Below are 22,876 nucleotides of genomic sequence, written 5' to 3'. Positions count from 1 at the left end.
AATTAATTTAAAAAATAAGAGATAAAAAATAAAAATCTTATTATAGGAAATTAGGTGGTATAAACTGTGATGTTTTTAGTAAAACTTTAGGTCTTGCTTTTAGTAAAAAGGAACATTCTTATCTGAACAACGTTCATAGAGCCATCAGAGGAATGATTTTTTCTGATTATATCATTGATGACTTTTCTGTTAATATCAAACTGAGAATTTCTCTTGGAAGATTATTAGTTAACCGTAAGTAATTAATTGTTAATATATGGTCCTGGTGGCAGTCAAGAAAGGTATAAAAATACAAGAAAAAATTTATATTAGTAACCAACGTTTCGCTTTACTATACAGAGCTTCATCAGAGCTATATTAAAAACAAGATACAAACAACAAAAAATTAAACAATGTAAAAAAGTATTGTTTTTCAAATATTTGCTTCTTGATTCTGATTTAGCCCTGCATAGTTGTTGGTTATTCATAAATATTTTTCTTTTATCTTGGTGCCTTTGGTGACCAACTTCCGACAATCTTGATTTTAACAAAGGATTATAAAAACCTAAAATAGTTCCAGATTACCACATTTAAGCAATTTCTTTCCACCTGATACCCCTAGAAACAGGAGCCACTAGATCTTCCGATAGATATCCTTGATGGAAGATGCCTCAAGAGCGGGCAGCCGAAGGTCCTCGAGGCCGGGGGACAAAAGCCCTTTGTGAGGGGAAATGACCACCCATTTTTCCCGGGACCTAAATGAGGACGAGGCTAATGTAGCTATTAATCCGTACATAGAGGATCCGAGTTCTCTAAAGGAGGTAACTAGTACCCTCTGCTTTCTGTTAATGGAGTCTATCTCGTATTAACGCAACTCCCTCTCCAGCGCTCATTGTCAGCGGTAGGGGCCATTTTTATTAATGATAACCATTCTCTTACTCTCAGGAAGGTCATTTGTAATTCTCTCCCTGGAGAATGAACGCTGCTTTTCCTGGAAGAAGTGCTTTTCATGTCCGGCTCCAGGATAATAGAATCTTAGTGTACTGCGATATGCAGGTTGCGACACTAAGTATTTTTCTATTTCAGGAAGGAAGTCTTTTGTTCTTTTTATTTTTGTAACCATACTAAGTACACATTTATCAAAATATTTGAAATTAATTTTACTAATATTGCCTTGATACTATTATTATTTACCGTCAGTACCTTGAATGTGCTAGAGCTATCAATCATAAAAAAAATAAATTGAAATTTTAACAATAGAGATTGGTAAACGTCGAGGTTTACATGCAGTCGTTGATTAAAAATAAAGAAATTAATGTTATGAACAGTATGTGGAAAAAATCAAAAGGAAGAAAATAAGAAATGAGTTATCCTTTTTACATTTTGAAATTGAAAATCCAATGGTTTTTTTCTTTCACAATATTTTTAGCATGGGGCCCATTCATTCCAGACTCCAAAATTGCTAACCGCCTATATTTTTCCAGTCGGGCGTGCTAACAAAAGTCCTATGATAAATAAGCTAATACAACTTTCTGGAAAAATTGTTATTTGTATATTCCCACAACACATACTTATTTCCAGGAATCCGAACGATCTAGATAAATGGTGTCCTAGACTTCGTACTTGCTTGACTTTGTACACAAGTGTGAACATTTATAAAGTATGAATTGGAATGTTTGTGTATTAACTAAGAATTTTAGGAACAAAACCAGTGTAAAAGATTTTTTTTATGACATTCTTCAGAGAATCTGGAGATCAACCCCATCTTTCAAATCAAATCTCAATTTCGTTAAGATGTTCGGTATTTTACTAATAACATTAGAAAAACCGTATGATTTAGAGGTTAATCTCAAACTTCCAGCTCTTTGGATTTTCACAGCAACATGCATGTATATATACTCGTATAAGTATATATAGATCAAATGACTTGTATTGAAAATTTCGGTTAGTTGAAAAAAAAAAAATTGAAGCATCCTCCGTAAACCCACGATGGTGTCTTAAGTTAATTAAACTTTTCAGAATTCTCTAGCTATTTTTGAATAATTTGATCAAATTTGCTCAACAGGGCTATTTATCATATCACCATAAAGTAAATATCTTTTATATAAATAATCTCGAAAAACTAAACTTATTCCTATGATTTTCTTATAACAGAGTTAGTAAAATATCTTTCATAACATTTGCTGAACTTAATCTAATTTAACTGGTCTGCTATATAAATTATTAATCTGGTGATCCGACTTAATCATTATATAATGATAATGGAAGATTGACGCGCTCCAAACATACAAATTATTTAAAGAGGTGCATTGATATGTTTATATTTAAATATATATAGAGTTTACTATCAAGAGGTTATATATCTACTTCAAAAAAGTAAGTTTTTTTTTTTTGGCAAATTAAAATTCTATACCAAAAAATAATTTAGTCCAAAATTAAATTTTCTCCAGTCAAATAAGTATTAGAAATCAGCATTTCGAATACAAGTTTAACTGATCTACATTAGATGACCCCATAGTAATTTTTAAATAATAAAGCAAGTATATTGACTTTTAATTGAATACTCTTCAACTTAGATCAGGTTCCATTAACGTTGATCCATTAATTAGCTCCCGGATATTATCCTTACATCCTCCAATCCTTACAATGACTCTGTTGCATGTGAAGCAGCTTTCGTCCAAAATAGATACCTATCTTTCCAATTTAAATTCTGCATACTCACCAACATAGTTACCTATCTTCTAGCCGCCTAATCGATTCCCGATAGTCCTTTTAGGAATGTTATTACAAGTCTACATAAAGCAGGAAGGGTCGTATAAAATAATTATCTCATCATAAACATCTATATTTGGTCGTAGTGACTGATTTAAACAATTCTCGAGTGTCGCAATTTCTCTACTGCAGCTTGATAATTATCATTATTCACTCAAGAGATGAAAGTAGGTACACCGCAACAAGCTTTCACACCCTCATTTAATATCTACGGGCCTTAATGCCATCGCTTACTTTTCGAAAGTGTTTTAATGTAAATTTTATTACCTTTGGGTAATGCTAAGGGGATATATACATTCAAATACCTCAAAGTGCCTAATGTAATTTGATTATTATTTTATTTATGCTACCATATCATGATCCCAAAAAATTTAATTTTTTTTTTTAATATTTATTTATTGCTATTTACAACTGTACATTATAATATATTTATTAAATCTGATCTAAGTTAAATTGGAGTGTTACAGGCGTGTAGAGAAACTACCCATTGGTAGCACTCTAATGACATTTTACATTAGCTGGTCTCGTGGCCATCTTCTTTTCAGGAATGGAAGAGGATGCAAGATTAGAAACTAGGGGGTTTGAGTGGTTAGAGAGTTTATAATGGAAGGAGCGATATCTGTTTCGGGCTAGATCGGTTACATAGGGAACATTAAGGTCTTTATGTATGATTTTATTTGTGACAAAGTAAGAAGCATTGAGGATTTTACGAAGGATTTTGGATTGGAAGGATTGAATACGAGAGGAATTCGAAGGTTTAGTGGAGCCCCAAAGCTCAACTCCATATGTCCAGATTGGCCTTATTACAGTCATGTAGATTAGAATTTAATTTTGAGTTAGTAATTTGCAAAGATGTAAAGTACAATACATTTGGGTAAATAGAAACTCCTTAGCAAAGAATTTGAAAAGAAAAAGAAAAAATCGAAACAGGATAAGAATTTTTATTACCCATCCTGAAAGTCTATCAATGTTGTTGTATTTTTGTAAAAGTAACGTTATCCATTTATTTGTTTATAACAAGCCTTTATTGTGATCGTGGGCCTGTTTGTTAGGTGCATTCTTTTCCTTTCGTCACTTTTCTGCTGCAGCTTCCCCTTTAAATGAATCCATTCCTATCATAAATTGTAGAGTGACACTCACTCTCAACATTTTATTACCCATTGCAATTTCACTTAGTAATTTATTGTGATAAATGATTATTTACACTTGTATACAAATTACTATTAAAAAAACAAGTATGTTATACTATATATATTTTTCGGGCCAGCAAATTATAATAAAATGATCTATATAAGTATTTGTGCGATACACAGATTGCTTTATTAACACAATAGTAAAGCTATAGTGCTTTAAGGCTCGTTTAAACAGTGACAGTTTTCTGTCGTCCTTGTACTTTCGCGAAATTGAGACAGTGTCAGTTTACCCAATTTAAATTTGTTAACAGTCAGTTGGAAAAATTACCATTACCTCTTTTTTTTTTTTTGCTTCCAACCTAGTCAGATCTGAAATAAAGGGGGGTGAGTCGAGTCGAGTAGGATAGTCATGTTTTCATTTTGTGGGGCCCTATGGACTAAAAGTCAGCCCGACCAGGTCGGAAACGAACCGACGCTGTTGCAGTCGTCACCTATACTCAGTTGGCTAGAACGGCCTCTGATTGATAAGGTTAAAGACTTAGATTAAAATCAATTTTAAGTTTACAAATAATCGTAATATAAGAATATATAAAACAAAGATTTCATATCCAACTTCTATTACAGCTAATAAGGTGCGACAGTCTACTGTCAGTCCGTATATCAAGCATCAATGCCTCTTTATGTATACTGTCAGCTGTCACACGAGACCTAATCCAATAGTACTACCATGAAACTAAATGATGCCAAAATGGCATTATATTGTACAGCTCGCTCTATGGTAGTGCACACAATAGTTTCTGCAATGGTTCTAAACTCTTTTATGTTTTTTTTATCATCAATAGTTAAAAAGAACCACACTGTACTGCGTGTGGACATTTTCTTTTTTATAAAATTATTACGTAGTTGGTGTAAACATAGAACGTATCACTCTTAGGTTAGGCATTTAAAACGTAAAAGTAAAATTTTAGAACAGAATAAGAAAAGTTCACTAACAACTAATATTTAGGTATGTTTCAGGAGAGAATTTTTATTACATAATTTAATTGTTCCGTAATTCAGTTAATATAGTTAATAGATCCGTAATTCAGTTCTTCTTACATTACTGTATGTATCTCCAGGTATTTATGCGATAACCATGTACTATATATACATTTTTGTATCCTTGAAACTTTCTATGTAAAGTAAATTCGTAAGTAGTTCATTTTGCGGTTATTAACATACATATCATAATTATTCTTGTTTTTTGAAAATTTTTATTTTATTAACTTACAGAGTCATTAATATTTCTTATATTTTTGAGGCGTATATGCCAAACATTCATATTAAACGACGATACACTAAGATTTGTTGCCTAAATATAATCTGATATACTTGGCACTGACAGCTAATCGTTTATAAACATATTTTTGTGATTGATATTGGCAAATTCTTATATAATTTTTTTTGTCTGAATTCCAATTTGGGTTTTAGGAGGAAAGGTTAAAGGTATTTCCAGCTACGCATAGCATTAATTTTAGTTTCAACTATCCAAAATTTTCTTAACTGGCCGACATTTAGCGCTTTTCTTTTAGGTAATTATTTCTCTTTATTATTTATTTTTATGATATTTGCTACTAGGGAATAATCCTCTACAAATAGAACATAGTCATGATATATCAAATTTTAAATTTTCTATCATTAGAAGAATTAATTTTTTTTTTGATAAAATATAAATAATTAATAATAATAAGTGACTAATAATAAGAATAATAAACTAGATACATATAGACAATAAGCTACAACAATGTAAAATGATAAAAAAAGAACACATTAAAACAACCATAAAAAGGAGTGTTATAATTATTTAATTACAATTATTAAAAATTGTACTTAAATATATATAAAGCCAAAGTTATTTTATAAAAATTGTTAAATTATCTTATCATCCTATAATCGAAATATTTTTTAATGTAATTACCTTTAATTTGTCTTCTCAGAAATGAAATAATACAACTTTCTGATACCATCTATCAGATGGTTTCAATAAATCAATCAATACATCAATGACTGCTTATAAATCTACATAAATTCAATTATGTGTTTACATATATTTAAAATAATAATAAATTATATGATGGTAAAATAATAAATATTAATAATTATTTAAGATTAATTACATTAATAATTAATTATTATTAATAAATATTTATAAGAAAATACTAAATATAAATATATTGCTGAGTAAGAAGTATAGTGCAATTTTGACTCCATGTATCCCTGAGGACCTTGAAGAAACCTTTTTTTCAATAGTACAAGACCCCAAGGGACAAAAAAAAAACTCGGTTATTTTATTCCGATTTTTTATTATTTTAATGAAAATTAAAGATAATTACTGGTCAAAATATTTTAGCAAATTTAGTCTACTTTAAATGATATTACTAGTTTCCTAGTGGTTTAAGTAGTTTTAAAGATAAGCTCTGAAAGAAAAAAGATTTTTCTTCCCTCTCATAATACTTGGCATACTCATCAATTTTGACTAGTAATTATACCTATTTTTCATTAAAGTAATAAAAAATTGGGGTAAGATAACTGAGATAACTAAGATAACCTCCTCCCCCTCCCCCCCCCGGCAAGAGCCAATCCATTTACTAATACCTTATGATAACTTGATACTACTTTAGTGGGAATAAAATTTATTGAGTTTATTCCTCTTACTTTTATTATTTGAATGAGTATATTCGTTTATAAATTATTTAAAATTCTTGTGGGATAATTTACATTAGTAGTGGTATTAATAATGGTTTTGACTCACCTGAATATTCCCACCGAAGTTTAGCCCATATGATTTGACAGTTTTGTGGTGATATGGTTGACAAAACGAGGCACCCAAATGGTCCAGGTGTCCCCTCCTACAATGGAGAGATTTTCCTAATGACCCATACACACAGAGGAGAGTATTTTCGCAATTCAGGTACCACTCGCAGCGGGTCTGCACCAGGTGTTCTATTGAAATTTTTTGTTTACTCAGCGGAGTTAGGCACTTTTTGTTCTTTATGAAACTGTTGTATGCATTTGTTCCTCAACTTATACCTAGAAATAGAAGGTACGGCTTTTATACTGATCTTTGGGCATTTCTTAAATGATTGAAATATGTGATCTGTTTCCAAAACCGTACCCGGTTGGTTGTCCGTAACAATCTGACGATTCTTAAAGTAAAAAATGTTGAAATATATTTGTTATAGAATTAAATGCTCCATCGCCACATAGGTTCAGGAATATTAACCAAATTCAAAATTAACAAACCAAGATAAATAAACAATGATTTAATGCCTTATTCATATATATATTCATATAAGTTCATATGACAACCGGTTTTTATGTTTTATAAAACCTAGAACACGGATTTGGCAGTTTCGAGGGTATCTTCTATGAATGAATGAATGTAATGAATTTTATTTCTTTTCACATTTACGGTATAGAAAAATAAATTTATTAACAAAAAATGTTTCATTAAAAAAAAACAAGATGCTGTAAGTATTCTTACTTAAAAGTTATTGTCATTATTTTGGCTCTATGGTATTTAATTTTATTCTGAAGAGTGGTTCCATATCCAAACCTTAACCCTTCTGTTTTTTTACGTATGCTGTAAACTCTACGTTGCGTAAGAATGTTCGAAAGTTCAAAACATGTACTGCAAAATCTGATGTGGTGGGCATATCGCAATCCTTTCATTAACCACCCTACTTACTTCCCCACGTTTTGACTAACTTGGTTGACTTGTGTTGAAATAACATTATATTTGGTTAATTTTTTGAAAAAAAAAAAAAAAAACCCAAGAGGGCGAAAATTTTGAACAAAACGTTTTTATTTGTCTGTTGCTGTAGAATCCATTTTTTAGGATACTGGAGGTGGGAATAATGAGTATTAACTCTTTTTCTGCCAAGGGTAGAACAATTTAAAAACGAAATAGTAAAAAGTGTTTATTCCAATTCGAACCAGTCTCTATTTTTCTCTTTTTCTTCTTCAGTTATTCATCCAATTCACTATTATGTTGAAATAATCCATTACCTCCATATATAATCCATCGAAAAAGGTGCTGTCACATTCTAGGCTTATAGAATACTTATAGAATTTTATCGAACCTTTTTCGATAAAATCAACTGACTAGAAGTGCCACTTCATAGGATTGATTATTAAATTTATTCGATTATAGTCAGTTGATTAAAGTCAGTATATTGATGTACAGTTCTTTAATATCATATTAGTCTTCTTATGATTGAAATAGTTGGACATGGCTTAAATGCCCAATTTTCAAAAAATCTTCCTCTAAAATACTTTTAATTTTGTTTATTTTAAATAAATAACCATTTTCATGGTTGATAGTATTACGTAATGGATTATTTCAAAATAATAATGAATTGGATGAATAACTGAAGAAGAAAAAGAGAAAAACAGAGACTGTTTCGAATTGGAATAAACAATTTTTACTATTGCGTTTTTAAATTGTTGCACTCAGCTCACCCTAAATATGTAATTTTATTTCGTATAAATTTTCGTTTTTTAGCTAGTTTACCACACACATAGACCATTTTGTGAGACTTGGTCATTTGGGCTCAGGGGACCTCAGAACACGTATTCACGTCGAAAACTGGGATTTTAAATTTTAATCGCAATACATTGTAATATTTTTTTTATATGTAAGGAAAAGTAAAAATGACGTTTCCTGTTTAAACCAAATTTATCTTATCGTATCAAGAGTAGTCAAAACCCGAAACTGAGTACCTCAACCAATTTATTTTCCAACCACTGGTGGTACACTTACCACCGTTTGCTAATGGAAGGAATTTTATGTAGATGTATCAAAATCGATACGTTTAAATATCATATTCTATAGACGTATAAAAGAACGTTAAGTTATATAAAGGATAATGCTTTTTACTATTCCAAACAACCGTTTCTTACGGTGAAACTTGTCTCTTTCAGGAATGTCATTCACCATAAGCTATTACTGAAATATATTTTAAAAAATCATATCAAATGCCCAGATGATTTTTGGATTATTTTTCTAAACATTTGATCAGAAATTTATCAAATATATTTTCCTATATGAAAAATCAGATTTTTCCTACAATAAAAAAAAAAAATCAGTATCATGGCTCAAAACATACGTTTCATCCGAGCCTTTATGATCTATATATAAGAATTTAAACTCCTCAAGCACCCTTCATCCAGATAGTAGTCGCTTAAAAGCATACAATGACGGCGCTAAGAGCCTTAGAGGAACTGGAGGAAAGGCTTCCAGAGGAAGACAATCTCCTGCCCGGACGTTAATGACGATTTACAATCGTCGGAGGAGGCCGACACTTGTTGAGCCCTCCATCCAGTTCTTTAGACAATACCGGAGCTTCGGCATTGTCTTCCAAGTCCTGTCGGAGTAAACATTGTATCTTGGGGATTATTGGTTTCATTATATCCCCCTTTGTACAACTGTTTGTTGTTTCGTGGTGGGTATTTGAACTATTAATTAAGGTATAATGTTTTAGTAGTAATAAAAAAAAAATGTAAATATCAAGAGATTACAAAATTATTACCCTACTATAGTAAAGCTAAAAGGAAGACAATGTGTCATATAATTTTCTTGTTTACGGGCGGCAGTTTGTGCGATTTTCAAATTCGATATGTTCAGATACTCAATAATATTCCGTTTGTGTTTTGAAGCTATTTGAGCTCAACTGAAAAATAAAAAAATATTATATTTCATAACCTCTCTAAATGACAGAGATGCTTTAATGCCTTCGTGATCGTTTAGTAAGTTAAGTTTTTCATAAACTTAAATTTAAAACTATATCCCAATACGGATATTTATTTGTAATCACCTGAATAATATGTTAAGCTGTGTCCACGCTAGGAGGCAAATCTCGCGGAATGTCTGTGTCGGTCAATAAGCTTGCCCATAAATAACGTAACTATATATTTTCAACCCAATACACCTAATATTTTCTCGAGGGTAGAAAAATGCATATAGTGATATTCTTGTATTATTGTTTTTAAATACCAAACTACTAATTGCTATACAATGTACATTTTTATTTTTATTAGTAACTTTGATGAAAAATTAGATGAATACTTTTAACTATTGATTTTTTTTTTCTTAGAAAAAACTGTCTCTACTACAGACAGGGTCCTTGAGGCGTTTACTGTTGCACTTCGTCATCCAGTCTTAACGAGAAACCCTAGAAATGTGATTTACGATCTGGCATCAAACCATAGACGCCAATTTGCCAAAGTCTATTATTTTCAGAAGAAGTACGTAATAAAAAAAATCTTAAGCAGTACTTTGGGAGCTTTATAATATTAAGAAATGACGATGGACCACGGTGGTTTGAGTTGTGGAAATTTAGTTGAAAGATAATGTAACATATAACGACGCTAATAAGCCATCATATCTCTAACAATTATCTAAATAACCTTTTCATCTAGTGATACCTTATACTAAGATTAGAGTACAGTAATTTCTGAAAAAAATAAAATCGTTTAAGCAATTCTTCTTTAATATTTGAAAGCAATAGTAAACTCTGTTGTTTCTACAAAAGCAATAAGGACTCCAATCGCATTATTAATCCCACGTAGTTATGAAATAGATCGATGAATACGCCAACTGGTGGTGCTACAGCCCTTAGGAGCCGCCTTGACGTTTGGCTTTGGTCCAGGGCAGACTCCTATTTGTAAGACAGATTAATCTTGAGCTGATGGTTAATTAGTCAACCATATCTTAGATGTCGACTTTATTGTTGCTGATATATCATAACCACTACAGCCTAGTTAGTGCTGTCCCCATGGTGACAATGTCACATCTTCTCCCATTAATCCTAGATCATAAGAAATTATTTGCATGCGGATATGTCTGTCTTTTGTTGTTAACAAGTTTCAAGCTGCTTGTTGTTAGTAAGGATTTCAGGACTGATATAAAATTTCAGAACCGCTCATTCATTACAATGAATTACTCCAAGGAAGCTAATATAGGGAATACAATCATGTATTTAAAAATATATAAATTATATAGTCATTGTTAATTTACATATTGTTCAGACTTACCCATTAAGGAAGTTTTGAGGTACAGTGTTCGTAAATAATACTTCTTTGAAAATATCTACATCTCTTGCTCTCAAATGCATTATTCAGTGTTCATAGACACACTAAAGCAATTTTCATATATCATCTCATTAGACGTTCGTTTGCTAAAGAGATGATTTACTAAACAATTTTATCTCATTGATAGTGTCAGTGTGCAATTAATCGGGGCGTATTTTGAATTTAATCAGTTCTCAAACGAAGTGTTATGGATATTGTTCAGATAGCGTTTATACGATCGAGACTCTGTAATTGGATAGGGAATGAACCTTCGCTGTTTAGTGTTTGTGTTTAGAGTTGGTCTTTTAAAGACGCTAATTTTAATACTACTATTTATATTTAAAAAAGTATATTTGTGTAAGATAGTCCGTTTACTGAGGAAGAGTTTAGCCTATATAATATCACCTTACAACCAATAGCAACAGTGTTACCTTTAACGTCAATATATCATGAAAACTATGGAATTTAGAAGAACATCGTCATCGCTTGCAGCCACTAAAAATAAAGCCCAAGGACAATTTTTTAGCATATTGGAGTCGACTTATTTGATGAGAGATATTTTTCCGGATTAAAATTGCTATGAGGTATTTTATGTTTTTTTGAAACACTTAAGATCATACCGTGTTCGTAAACAGAGCTTGTAGTATAAAGGGATCGAATTGATAACAATTTTTGTCAAATCAGTTATTTTTTAGCGACTTTTTGCTTTTAATGTGGATTTGGGAAGTTATTCAGTTTATGTACTTGTCCATGTGCTCACCATGTTTATGACACTGGAACCAATAATCCAAATATAACACTTGTGAAACCGCGGGGCATAACTGATGTGTACTCTTTACTAAATAACAAATTAGTTATATAGTTCACAAGTAGTGCGGTATCGTGTTTGCGAAAACCCAAGGCGCAAAAAGACTTGTAAAGGCGTGTTAATATTGAAACATATTTCGCACCAACTGTCATGGTGTAAATTATATGATAGTTGGAATAATGAAAGCATTCACTGTAGTGACAGTTCAGTCACGCTTGGTTCGATGTGATAGTTGATATTACAAATAAATGCAGAAAAGCTACTGTTACATTTATAACTCTCAACTTTGAATTATTGCACCTATCAGATGTAATGGTAATTAGGTGGACAACTATTGTTCTGATATACTTTTTTAGTTTAAATTGTTTCTGAACATTAGCATTTATGGTACTTGTTCGCAAACAATACTGATTAATTTTGTCTGACTGAAAAGGGTTTTAGGTTAGGTTTATTGTCACCGTGCGAATAGGACACTACTATACAATCCTAATTCCTTAACTAAGTGATTGTAATACAATGAGTAGAAACTATCACCATTTGAAAAAGACGTAAACAATACCTATCTTAGCTATTTCATTTGAATGGCTGGGATAATATTAGTATACATCCGACACGATGTTCCTAGTGTGGATACCTAATAAGATTCGATTCCTGTTTTCACAATTGAACAATTTTTCAGAATATAAGATATATAAGAAGTTAAAAAACTGTTTCGGAGAGATACCAACCACTGAATTCAGTACAAAGCTTATTATATAAATGCTTATTGTTTGGAAACTTTTTAACTTATTGTCAGTCTCCAAACACTATATGACATGGTCACTTTCTTCTCTTCTGTATCCGAATTAACCCTATACTTTTAAACGCAGCACGAAAATTATTGTGGTACAATAGTTTTTTAACAATGCCAACCACTGAATTAAAAACAAGATATGAACGGATGATACCCTTCGTGATTAGTCCCCATCGGGAGAGGATATCTCCTTAAGATCTGCTGGAACCGAATTGAGACGTCGGCCACACCGGAGCAGTGGTAAAGCCTTGCCGTGGGCGTACCCTCCAGAACTCTAAGACCCCTAGAGAGAACAGAAACACTGCCGTAATTAGCTGACTAATTTGTCCCGTTGCCGGCGCTATCTGGACCGCGTAGAGAGCTAAACCTTGTAGCGCCGCCTACCTCTCCCAACACTCTTCTTTTTTACCCGTTCTACTTTTTTCTCTCTTTCCATTCTGTTTTGTGTCCCTTTCTCTCTTTTCCCTTCTTACACTTCCTCATGACCAAAAGGAAGAAGACATTGACCTGAGGCCGGTGCTTTTAACCGCGCCAGGTCCATCATCCTCCTCCCGGGGAGCGTTATCGTGTTATTCAAATCCTCTGGTTGCACAACCCTAAAAACGAGCTGTCCGTATCAGTTAAACTGCGAAAAGCTGTTAGCTAGTATCTCTACAGCGGCGATAGTTCCATCGGTGTTAATTCTTTAACAGCCTCGCCTCTTAGACCCATTTATTTCGGCCTTTTCATTTACATCTCTTTAATATTCAAATCCACCATTGTTTCTCTCTCTCTTGAAGTGAAATAAAAAAACCTCTTAAGCTCTAAGTGAAGAAATTTCTAATCAAAGCCATTTGAGCTAATAGAAAAGCGACGGTATCGTACCACACTACTCCCCTCAGCTCTCAAAGATAAAGGGAGATTGTCTTTGCTAGGTCGTATAAAAAAAGAGTGTACATAGTAATACTTTCAAAAGCCGAGAATGTATTTGTTCAAGATAGTATGATGCTATGCATGATTAAGTCGAACATACATCGAACAGAGAAAAAAAATCATTTGTATAAATTAGGATTTTGCTTTCAAAAGTCAATAGACCTATTTCAGGAAAGTTATTATTCAAAAATTATCATGGACGCATCTCATGTAAATCAGTTACATTTTTATTGTAAATATTTAATTCTAATACCTATTAAGACATAAATTAGAAATTAAGTTTATAGTATAAAACTTTACAAAAAAAAAAAAAAAATTTAAATAAAATCTACTAGCTTGTGATAGAATTTGATTGAATTTGTGTCTGCGGTTTGGAGTAACGACAAACAATTCCAGTTTTTAAAGATTATTATTTTTTTATGAAACATTGTCTGTTAAAGATTTGATTTTTATGTGTAGAAAGAAGCAATGCTCATAGAAAAGTTAGTAACTATTGCTTTTTCAATACCACAAAAACAAATCTTCTCTTCATACTCCTATCTGAAAACCTTCAGTTTCTAACGAACTGTCCATTAACTCGTGATATTGATAACAATCACTTTGGTATAAAGATAATATAAAACTTTACAATCAGGACAAATCCCTTAGAAGTAGAATATAAGGCATCTAGTAATTAAGGTGAATAAATAATAATGTTACAAAAAATTAGCTTTTCTATGTTCATTTAGTGATTGTTTCAAATAAATAATATTAATAAAATCGTGTATAATGTAAATCTAAAAGTGCATGCAAAGGTTGATAAGATTCGACTACTTCTAATATAATATTTTTAAGATGGACTAGATAATGGAAACCTTTTCTAATACATTGTTCAAAAGATTAAAATAAAAAAGATCAGAATAATTAAGGGTTTCTTTCCTTTAAAATGAATTAGAATAAAATATTTTATACTCTAATCCACAGATTAAATAGCAAATGTCTTCAGTTTTAGTTTTTCCGATTCATTTTTTCTGAATTTGGAATTTTGAAATTATTTATTGTAACTAGCCTCTTATATTTCTCATTTCTGTATAACTATTACCTCTGAATTTCATTAATAAATAAATATGCATAAAAATAATAATATAAAAAATTATCTTTACTGTTTTTGTTATCAGATTACTTTTAGAATATTTTTAAAACAATTTTTGAGATTTATAAGGATTTTCTTTAGGTTAAATTTGTATAAATTTATAGGGTTGATGGACATACTTCGTATGTAGATGTAAATAATATTATTATTACTAAACATCGATTAAAATGACTAATGAAAAACCTTATGAACTACATCAATCCCACATTTTTTAAATATAAAATTGTATAATAATAATAAAAACGTATCACAGTTTTATTATAACATTTCTGCCTATTAGCCAATTTTAAATATTTTTATTTTCACCTTAGTCTCAACATTAAAATCTATTTTCAAATATAAAACTGAAAATATTCGTAATAATTTATTTTAAATTATGCTTATTTCCACTATTATTTACATTATTTATAAATGATTTAATAGTCTATAAATTTTTGGGGTATGGTATATAACTTATTTTTAATCTCTATAAAAAAAAAAAATAACCACTATATGATATTGCCACTTTTTCTCTTCTATAACTGCATTACACCTATATCAACGTAGCACCCAAATTATTATGGTACCATACCTCTGTAAGTCTTAAATTTCTGTTATGTTATCCTTGAATCAGCCCCATATTTTGTGGCCTTCTACCTTCAGCTTCCCAGTGACATTTCTGATATGAAGGGGAGGGAGGAAGAAGATATTATCTACAGGTAACCAACATATTTTAACTAGAATGGGGAAAAGTCTAGTTTTCATCCCGAATCTAGTTTAGAGGTTCCAGTTTAGTCCGCTGCAGTTTAGAGGTTGCCTCAGGATAGTTCTGATATAGGATACTTCTCAGTGGCTTACTTTGAAAGTCGAAGATCAGGAGGATTTAACCTATCACTTCCTCCCCCTTTCCGAAATCTGCGAAAAAATATAATTTATAATTTTACGTAGTGCTCTTGTACGACTATTACGCAAAATGTCTAACACCCATGTATTGTTTTGTATTTGAATTAATAATTCAAATTATTTTGGTATATTGTAGAATTTCAAATTAAATTTCATCTGTTCTCTGTATTATACATTGAAATGAAAATGAAAATGAGGCATACCCCATTACTATTCTTTTATTTATTTTTTTTAAGACCTTAGCGAAGGTTCAGGTAACCATTTATTGTGGAGGCGGGGAAAGGGGCGAGGAGGAAAAACCCGATAACAAAGTAATCTGATCTACTTAAAGCACCAAAGCCCCCTTCCAAAGCAACTTTTAACACTTCCAAAGCATAAAAGATTGATGACAAGCACAAATGATAGATTGACTTGAAGTCTGATTACATACATTTGCGGGATACCATCAATTTTTCCAACGGCCTCCTTTACCAGACTCACCTGAAAGAAAAAAAAATACATATCAGTACAAAATAGGTCGTAATCTAATGAATAACCTAGATGATAAAGCATTATACACTAAAGAAATCATTGTCTCATGGTGAATATTCTTGATAATTTTAGAATTACTAAAATCGGCAAAGTAAGAATTCCATGCTCCTAATAACTAATTGAAAGCTAACAATCACTTATTTGCCAGGCCACTTTGATGTATTTTCTCAAAAAAATTTTAACTGGGTATTTTAATGATCTAAATAAACTTAAGGGGGAGCAACGAGGAGGTAGTTAAAAATGAGTAGCTCCGCCCTTCGATTCCGACATCTTCTGCTATTCCTCCACTTTATTTAATGGTCCTATATAATAGATAGGAGCAACCGAGATCTCTTACTACAACATTCTTATAATTTATATAGTAACAGAGAATGTATATGAATAATGTGGTGCAGGATGGCTAAACGTTTAGTTTTATCTATTTATATAATATAAAATTTCTATTTTTCGACGTAAATACACATTTTGAGGCCCCCTTAGTCCAAATAAGCAATATTCGCAAAATTGTTGTTTCTGTAATTATAAAGTATCTAGGACAGGTGTGTATACCTTGGATGCTACAATATCATTTACGATAAAATCAACCAATCGGAATTCCACTCTAGTAAATCGATTGTGCACTTTTTCACAATTTCCACGAAAACTGTGCTAACAATTTTGATTAAACCCAAATCAATTTAAATTAGGTGGTCTTTTATATCAGATAAGCCTTATCCTTATTGAAATAGAAATGACAGATTTTTAAAAAAAATTTCCTCATAATTATTAAAGGTAATAATTTAATTTATTTGAAATAATTACCAATCTCATATTTTTCTATTATTTCAATTCTAAAAATTATTCTCTCTTTTTTCGATCTAACATAAAAGTAGATTTAAGTCACGAGTATAAAATTATATAAACATTCAGAATGTAGTAAAAAAATACATACATACATAAAACCCAACATGGTCGTCCACATTTACAATCTAATAATATTTAAAAAAAAAAAAACTCTAACGCATGCACACAAAGATCAAAATAAAATAAATAAGTATATTAAGCTAAAAATAATAAATATAAAATTAATAATCATAAAAAGATACCAAATAAAATAACCGATAAATATAAAAAGTAATAAATATATAAATAATATAAACCTAATGATATATATGAAAGTAATATATATATATGTATTAAAAAAAAAAAATTAATATAAAATTGTATAGGTATATAAAAGAATGTAGAAATAAAATGTGTAATGCATAATCTATATAACTATATCTCTATAAGTTTATTTCGTTATTTACTAAAACTATAAGTGATATTTTGAGTGTTAAATGTGTACCAGAGCTTCAATATTTTAAGCTTCCTCCTCAGCTCAAAGAAAAGGAGAGCAGATTAAGGATGTGCTACAGCGATGTAGACTAGGAAAAATATTTTTTTTAAATTTTTATAGAATTGTTACCTACTTGCTTCAGGCCCTTCAAATATGGAATGTCTTTTTTCTGATAGAGTTATACTTCCGGAAAATAAACTGCACTTATTTATCACACACCCATACCCATAATCCTTATCGATACGCAGTCTGATAACAGTAATTTTGAGTAATATATCTAGAAAGCAGAGACCCCTCATGGCCCTAAATTAATGAAAATTATCCCAAGAGCACTTAAGAGGATTGCAGAGTGGGCTGCGGCAGTGCACTCTATTAGCTGGCATCGGATCTATCTCTTAAATAAATTGCTCGGAAAACTAGCAGATTTACATTACTGTGCTAAGTTCTTACAATATTGTCTCTTATCGATCAAAATTATCATTTTTTAGAGAAATTGTGGTGTGTATTTATAGTTGATAAAATTTAGGAAAGGAAGATTACTAGAATTATGAAGTAAAGAAGTATGTGGGAATATAGAATATTCTTTCCATATCAAATACGTAAATCAGATCATATTTCATAACTTTACATGTTGTACTAAGATACTAGCCAACAGTACAATGCCATGATCTGGCATTTGACACGGTACCCACATAGTAAACATAAGTAAAATGCTATACATAAAAATAAGGGCTGTTTGGTAAATCAACGGTTTAATCTATTATAACCTTTCAATAAAAGTATTCCGAGCCTAAACATGTATTATCGAAGTATTAGCTCTATTTAAATTTTAAACCGAAATAACCTTTAAACTTAGACTGACTAGCGGCTAGATTGTCTTTTTCAAGACCATAGTCTGAACGGTAGTTAAGAGAAATCGGGTTAACAAGATAACTTGAACTGCGAGTTGGGTGGCATTCTCTCTGTAAAGCAATTCAGCAAGTGAAGTATAGGTAAACCTGTCTGGTCCAACACATTCTAAAATCAGTATTGGATGGGTACAACATTGACAATGACCTTCAAATGTTCATGTGTCAGGTGTAGGCAAACATTGGAAGCAAGTATTAACGAGTATATATTTGCTTACACTAAATACAAGTGTGGTCCTATCTTAAATGCGAGTTAGCCTATCTAACATCTAAAAGAAGACTACTTGTATAAAGACACCACCTCAATTCGTTAACTTTCTGTTCTCCCCTCCGCATCCTGTCTGCTACTGGAACTGACTTTAGACTTAATTCCTTATTTAGATTATCATTTTAGGGACTTGTAGATCAGTAAATTTGCTACTGTGATCCACAAAGGAAAGTTTCGAAAAAATATAGATTATTAATCAAAGCTTGATACCAAACCTTTAATACTGCTCATAGACTTAGCATTGCTTAAAATATGACGGTAATTAACTTTAAAAGACATTCCTTTCAGTTTTCAATATGAAATATGTCATTATCTTGATAATGTTGTTATTCTGTTGATAAACATGTCGTTATACTGAAGCATTATATGTGACTGATATCAAGTAACATTTCGAAAACTTTGTTTATAATTTGCTGTAAAATCTACTTTTACGATTAGTAGAACTGTCCTACAGTATCCTTTAATAATTTTGCTCTTACCCCTAACGAACTTACAACATCAGGACAAACGACCAACCTGGAAACCTCACACAAGACTGAAAATACAGGAAACTGCTAGTCGATTTCGACTATTACAGCACAAACGGTCTAAACTTCCAATTCATTACAAAAGACTGATCTACATGACTCTAATAAGGCCAATCTGGACATATGAAGTTGAGCTTTGGGGTTCCACTAGACCTTCGAATTTCTCTCGTATCCAATCCTTACAATTCTCAATGCCACTTATTTTGTCACAAATAAAATCATACATATAGACCTTAATGTTCCAAATGTAACCGATCTAGCCCGAACCAGATATCATTCCTTTCATTATAAACTTCCTAACCATCCAAAACCATTATTTTCTAACCTTGCTTCTTCTTCCATTCCTGACAATCTTATCTGAGGCGTATGTAAAAACTTCATTAGAGTGCTACCAATGGATAGTTTCTTTACACGCCTGTATCACTCCATAATAACTTACATCAAATTTACTAAATGTATAATTTGTACAGTTGTAAATTCCAATAAAGATAATAGTAATAAAAAAAGCTGAATTAAACTCTGGTTCAAGATGATTGGCCGAAGGCAATGAACGGGCACTCTTTGTTTCCGAAAATAGAATCAGCAAGATATGTATGAAGGAATGATGAGCAGAAAGTTGGAAGGAAGTACAAGAACTGCACTCTAAGGAAAGAGCCTGGTGCCTCCAAATATGTCCGCTTTGGAAGACTTAAATAGGCACGACACTTGGTAAGGACTGATGATGATGAAGCAACAAATAATCTTCAAAAAATAACGGGAAAAAACCGGTTTGCAGAACTTATCTGCATTGTAGATTTTCCTCATGTCAAGAATCTACTTATTGCGGAGGAAACGAAAGAGGTTTTAACTGAAGAATACTGACTCGGACATTAGTTGTTGATGAGATTGATTTATAATGATGATCGATAAAATTCAAACTTAGCATAGAATCTAGGACGATTTAAACCTATTTGTATAACACGAAAAAATGATTTTCCCAAAAATATATGCAACTATTCAGATGGTATTATTAAATTAAACACGAGTATTTTCATATGCAATAAATTAATTCTTTATACTATGCATATTTGGTTTGATCTTTGTAGCTATTCGATTTATAAGATTTAAAAATTATAACAGTTTTTTTACTCTCTTAAAATCCTCATTTCTATTTTTTTGGGGAGTCAATTTATGACTCTTCATCCCACATCCCTATGTAAGTTATAAAGTAACGGTCTAGAGCTAATTAAAATCTCAAATTTAATAGAATGCTATTAAATCTCAAAAATAAGGCAAACTAAACTCTGGCATATAATTTTAGAATTATTTAGCAACAACATTCGAGGATTTTACTCTCTAGTAAGCGTTTTAGATTCTACAAAAAAGAAAACTAAGTAATCAAAATTTGAATCAAAACTGAGATTTAAAATTCCTATTGACGGGTTTAATAATAATGCCTAAAAATAATTATGTTATACTTGATGTGCGATCTTTAATAATATATGGAATCATATATACAATCTTAATTAATTCTCTCAATATTAATAAAGGTATATTAAGTTGTATTCGACATGTCTCACGCAACATCTATTTCAAAATCGTCTTATTTTGTGTGATATCATGTGGGCGTTGGGTTTCCAAATCGGGCTTGGGCAATTACTCCTGAGTTGGGTTCCCTGCCAGAAGCAATGGTCGACTGGAGGAAATCCGATTTCCACGGGATAACTTGCTCCGTGTCACGTCTTGTTAGGGCCAGGGTCCAGGTGGGTCATCAACAGCTGCGGCTAGCACCACAGGACTACGATCTATCGGGAGTGAGTTTCGATTCCACTGGTGTTCATATGAGAAAAAATTCATAGAACAACTTTTTTAAAATCATTGATTTATTTTAAGTAAACAATTATTAATTTATTTGCTCAATAATATAATTATTTCAACTGCTTGCTAATAATCATTTCGTAGTATCAACTCTCAAAGTTTCGATCTAGTATCAGGTATAGATACAGCCCAGGGTTTTTATAATTATTTTAGATTCCTATAATAGTGTAGATCTTTTCATATATGAGCATTTAATGAAAATAATACGAACCTATTCAGTAAAAATAGTTTTAGACTTATTTTTAACTAAGAATAGAAAAATCGCATTTAATTTTTTATTGGTGAGAAATTTTATTAATATATGCATAATAAAATAATAGTTAAAACTAATTAAACTTAATTATTATGAAAATTCTTATTGCTATATTTTTCAAAGGGTAATATTCACTTCAAGAAAAAGGCCTCGATTGCCGTAATGCCATATTGCCCTAGAGTTGCTAAACATAATTTTTCACGCAATTTTCCGACGTCCTCTGGTCATTTCGAAAAGAATAAAAAAAAAAAAAGTAAACCTTAAAGGTTAATTTCACGTCGGTATAAATTGCTTGCTTCAGAGGCCGAGATCATGCTGTAACTACAACGTTTAACACAGATTTCGTCCAACCTGACCCAGTTTCCAGATGTTAAAAATCTAAAAAATAATTTACTAATATATCATATATATAAAAGAAAGTAAAAATATACTAATAAAAATTATATCTTCATCTGTACTCTGGCAGCTATTTCGAATTACATCATACTGAAAACCTTTGATGTGTGTGGGTGATTATCTGAGAATGTGTAAGTCATACATCTGTTTCGTACTGAACCTCTTACGTGAGCGCAAGGCATTAGAACAAAAAATATGAAATTGTCTTCCTCATTCTATATTATTTTTAAACCATAATTAAAAAAATAGGCCTCCTGCGCAGCGTACTAGTGAAGGTACTGATGCCACTAACTAGGTATGAATTTTTGCAGCTCCGAATCATATCTTTTTGAGATTTCTGCAAGTACAATCTGATGCTCAAATCGCTCATCAGATTCAGGTAGGAATTTTAGAATACTTCAAAATATACATTTTTCAGATAATATAACTAATAATAATATTCGTAAAATTATTGTATTTAGAAAAACTGTGCCTAGAAAAAAATTGAACGTAAGGAGTTCTCATTAGGGCTCAATTCGAAGCTAATTAAATACACCATAAAGTAGTTCATAATGATTGTTTCCCTCAGAATGATAGTTTTTATGATATTTGTTGAGATACGTTAACAAAATGATAAAATGATTTTTTTCGTGTTGGAGAAAATAATATTGGATTTAGATATACCGTATTTCGGGAATTATTGAACATCAAGAACTCTAATAGGGGTGGAATTGATGCTAGTCAAATGGACAATAAATTAGTTTATTATGAGATTTCAGGCACTTGCATTACTTTAGTAGCTATAGGCATTAAAACAAAAATCTAGAGCATTGCCAGTTGCTATCATTTCTTAACAATCAAAATGGAACCTTACCAACTATTTTACGTTACGATATCGGAAATGGTGTAAATCATACTTCCATATCGGTGATATGACCTGGAGATAAAAGGTTGAAACTTACCTGATTATGAAGTAATTGGATCATAGATTTTTTTTTCTTCCGTGATTTTCTGAAAAAAAAAGAAAAAGGTAACCCGTAATTTAAGCTAAATAAACCTTATTTAATCTTTGCTCTTGAGAAATAATTAGTGGGCGAAGGTACGAATCCTGATTCAATTAGCGTCTCCTGGGTCTTATAAAACACTAAAAGATGAGCAAGTGAAATCAGTCAACTGATGAAATAGGTAGCTGGAGTTTATTTCTGACCGAAATGTTATTATGAAGATTTCAAGTACTAAGAACAGGCATCTCATTCGGAGCATACGCCATTAAATGCGTAAAACTGTCTTGCTTATGGTTGTTGTGTTATTATTGAAC

The 22,876-nt window shown here is 31.2% G+C and overlaps 1 protein-coding gene across 2 annotated transcripts in view; it reads right to left on the bottom strand.

The window, feature by feature from the left end:
• zfh2 (Zn finger homeodomain 2) overlaps nucleotides 1-22,876 on the bottom strand; it is a 561,880-nt gene that overhangs the window by 435,438 nt on the left and 103,566 nt on the right. Inside the window, exon 2 of one of the 2 annotated variants that reach the window (XM_067046937.1) lies at nucleotides 15,952-16,001. The exons of the other annotated variant lie outside the window; for it this stretch is intronic. The gene's annotated coding sequence lies outside the window, so the exon portion shown is untranslated. The remainder of the gene's footprint in view (nucleotides 1-15,951; nucleotides 16,002-22,876) is intronic. 2 annotated transcript variants of the gene reach the window in all.

The sequence above is a fragment of the Halyomorpha halys genome, unplaced genomic scaffold (genome assembly GCF_000696795.3).
Source record: "Halyomorpha halys isolate HHAL.00 unplaced genomic scaffold, Hhal_1.1 Scaffold332.1, whole genome shotgun sequence".
NCBI lineage: Eukaryota > Metazoa > Arthropoda > Insecta > Hemiptera > Pentatomidae > Halyomorpha > Halyomorpha halys.
The sequence above is the reverse complement of the archived record's forward strand: the minus strand, read 5'-3'. Positions and strand labels throughout refer to the sequence as shown.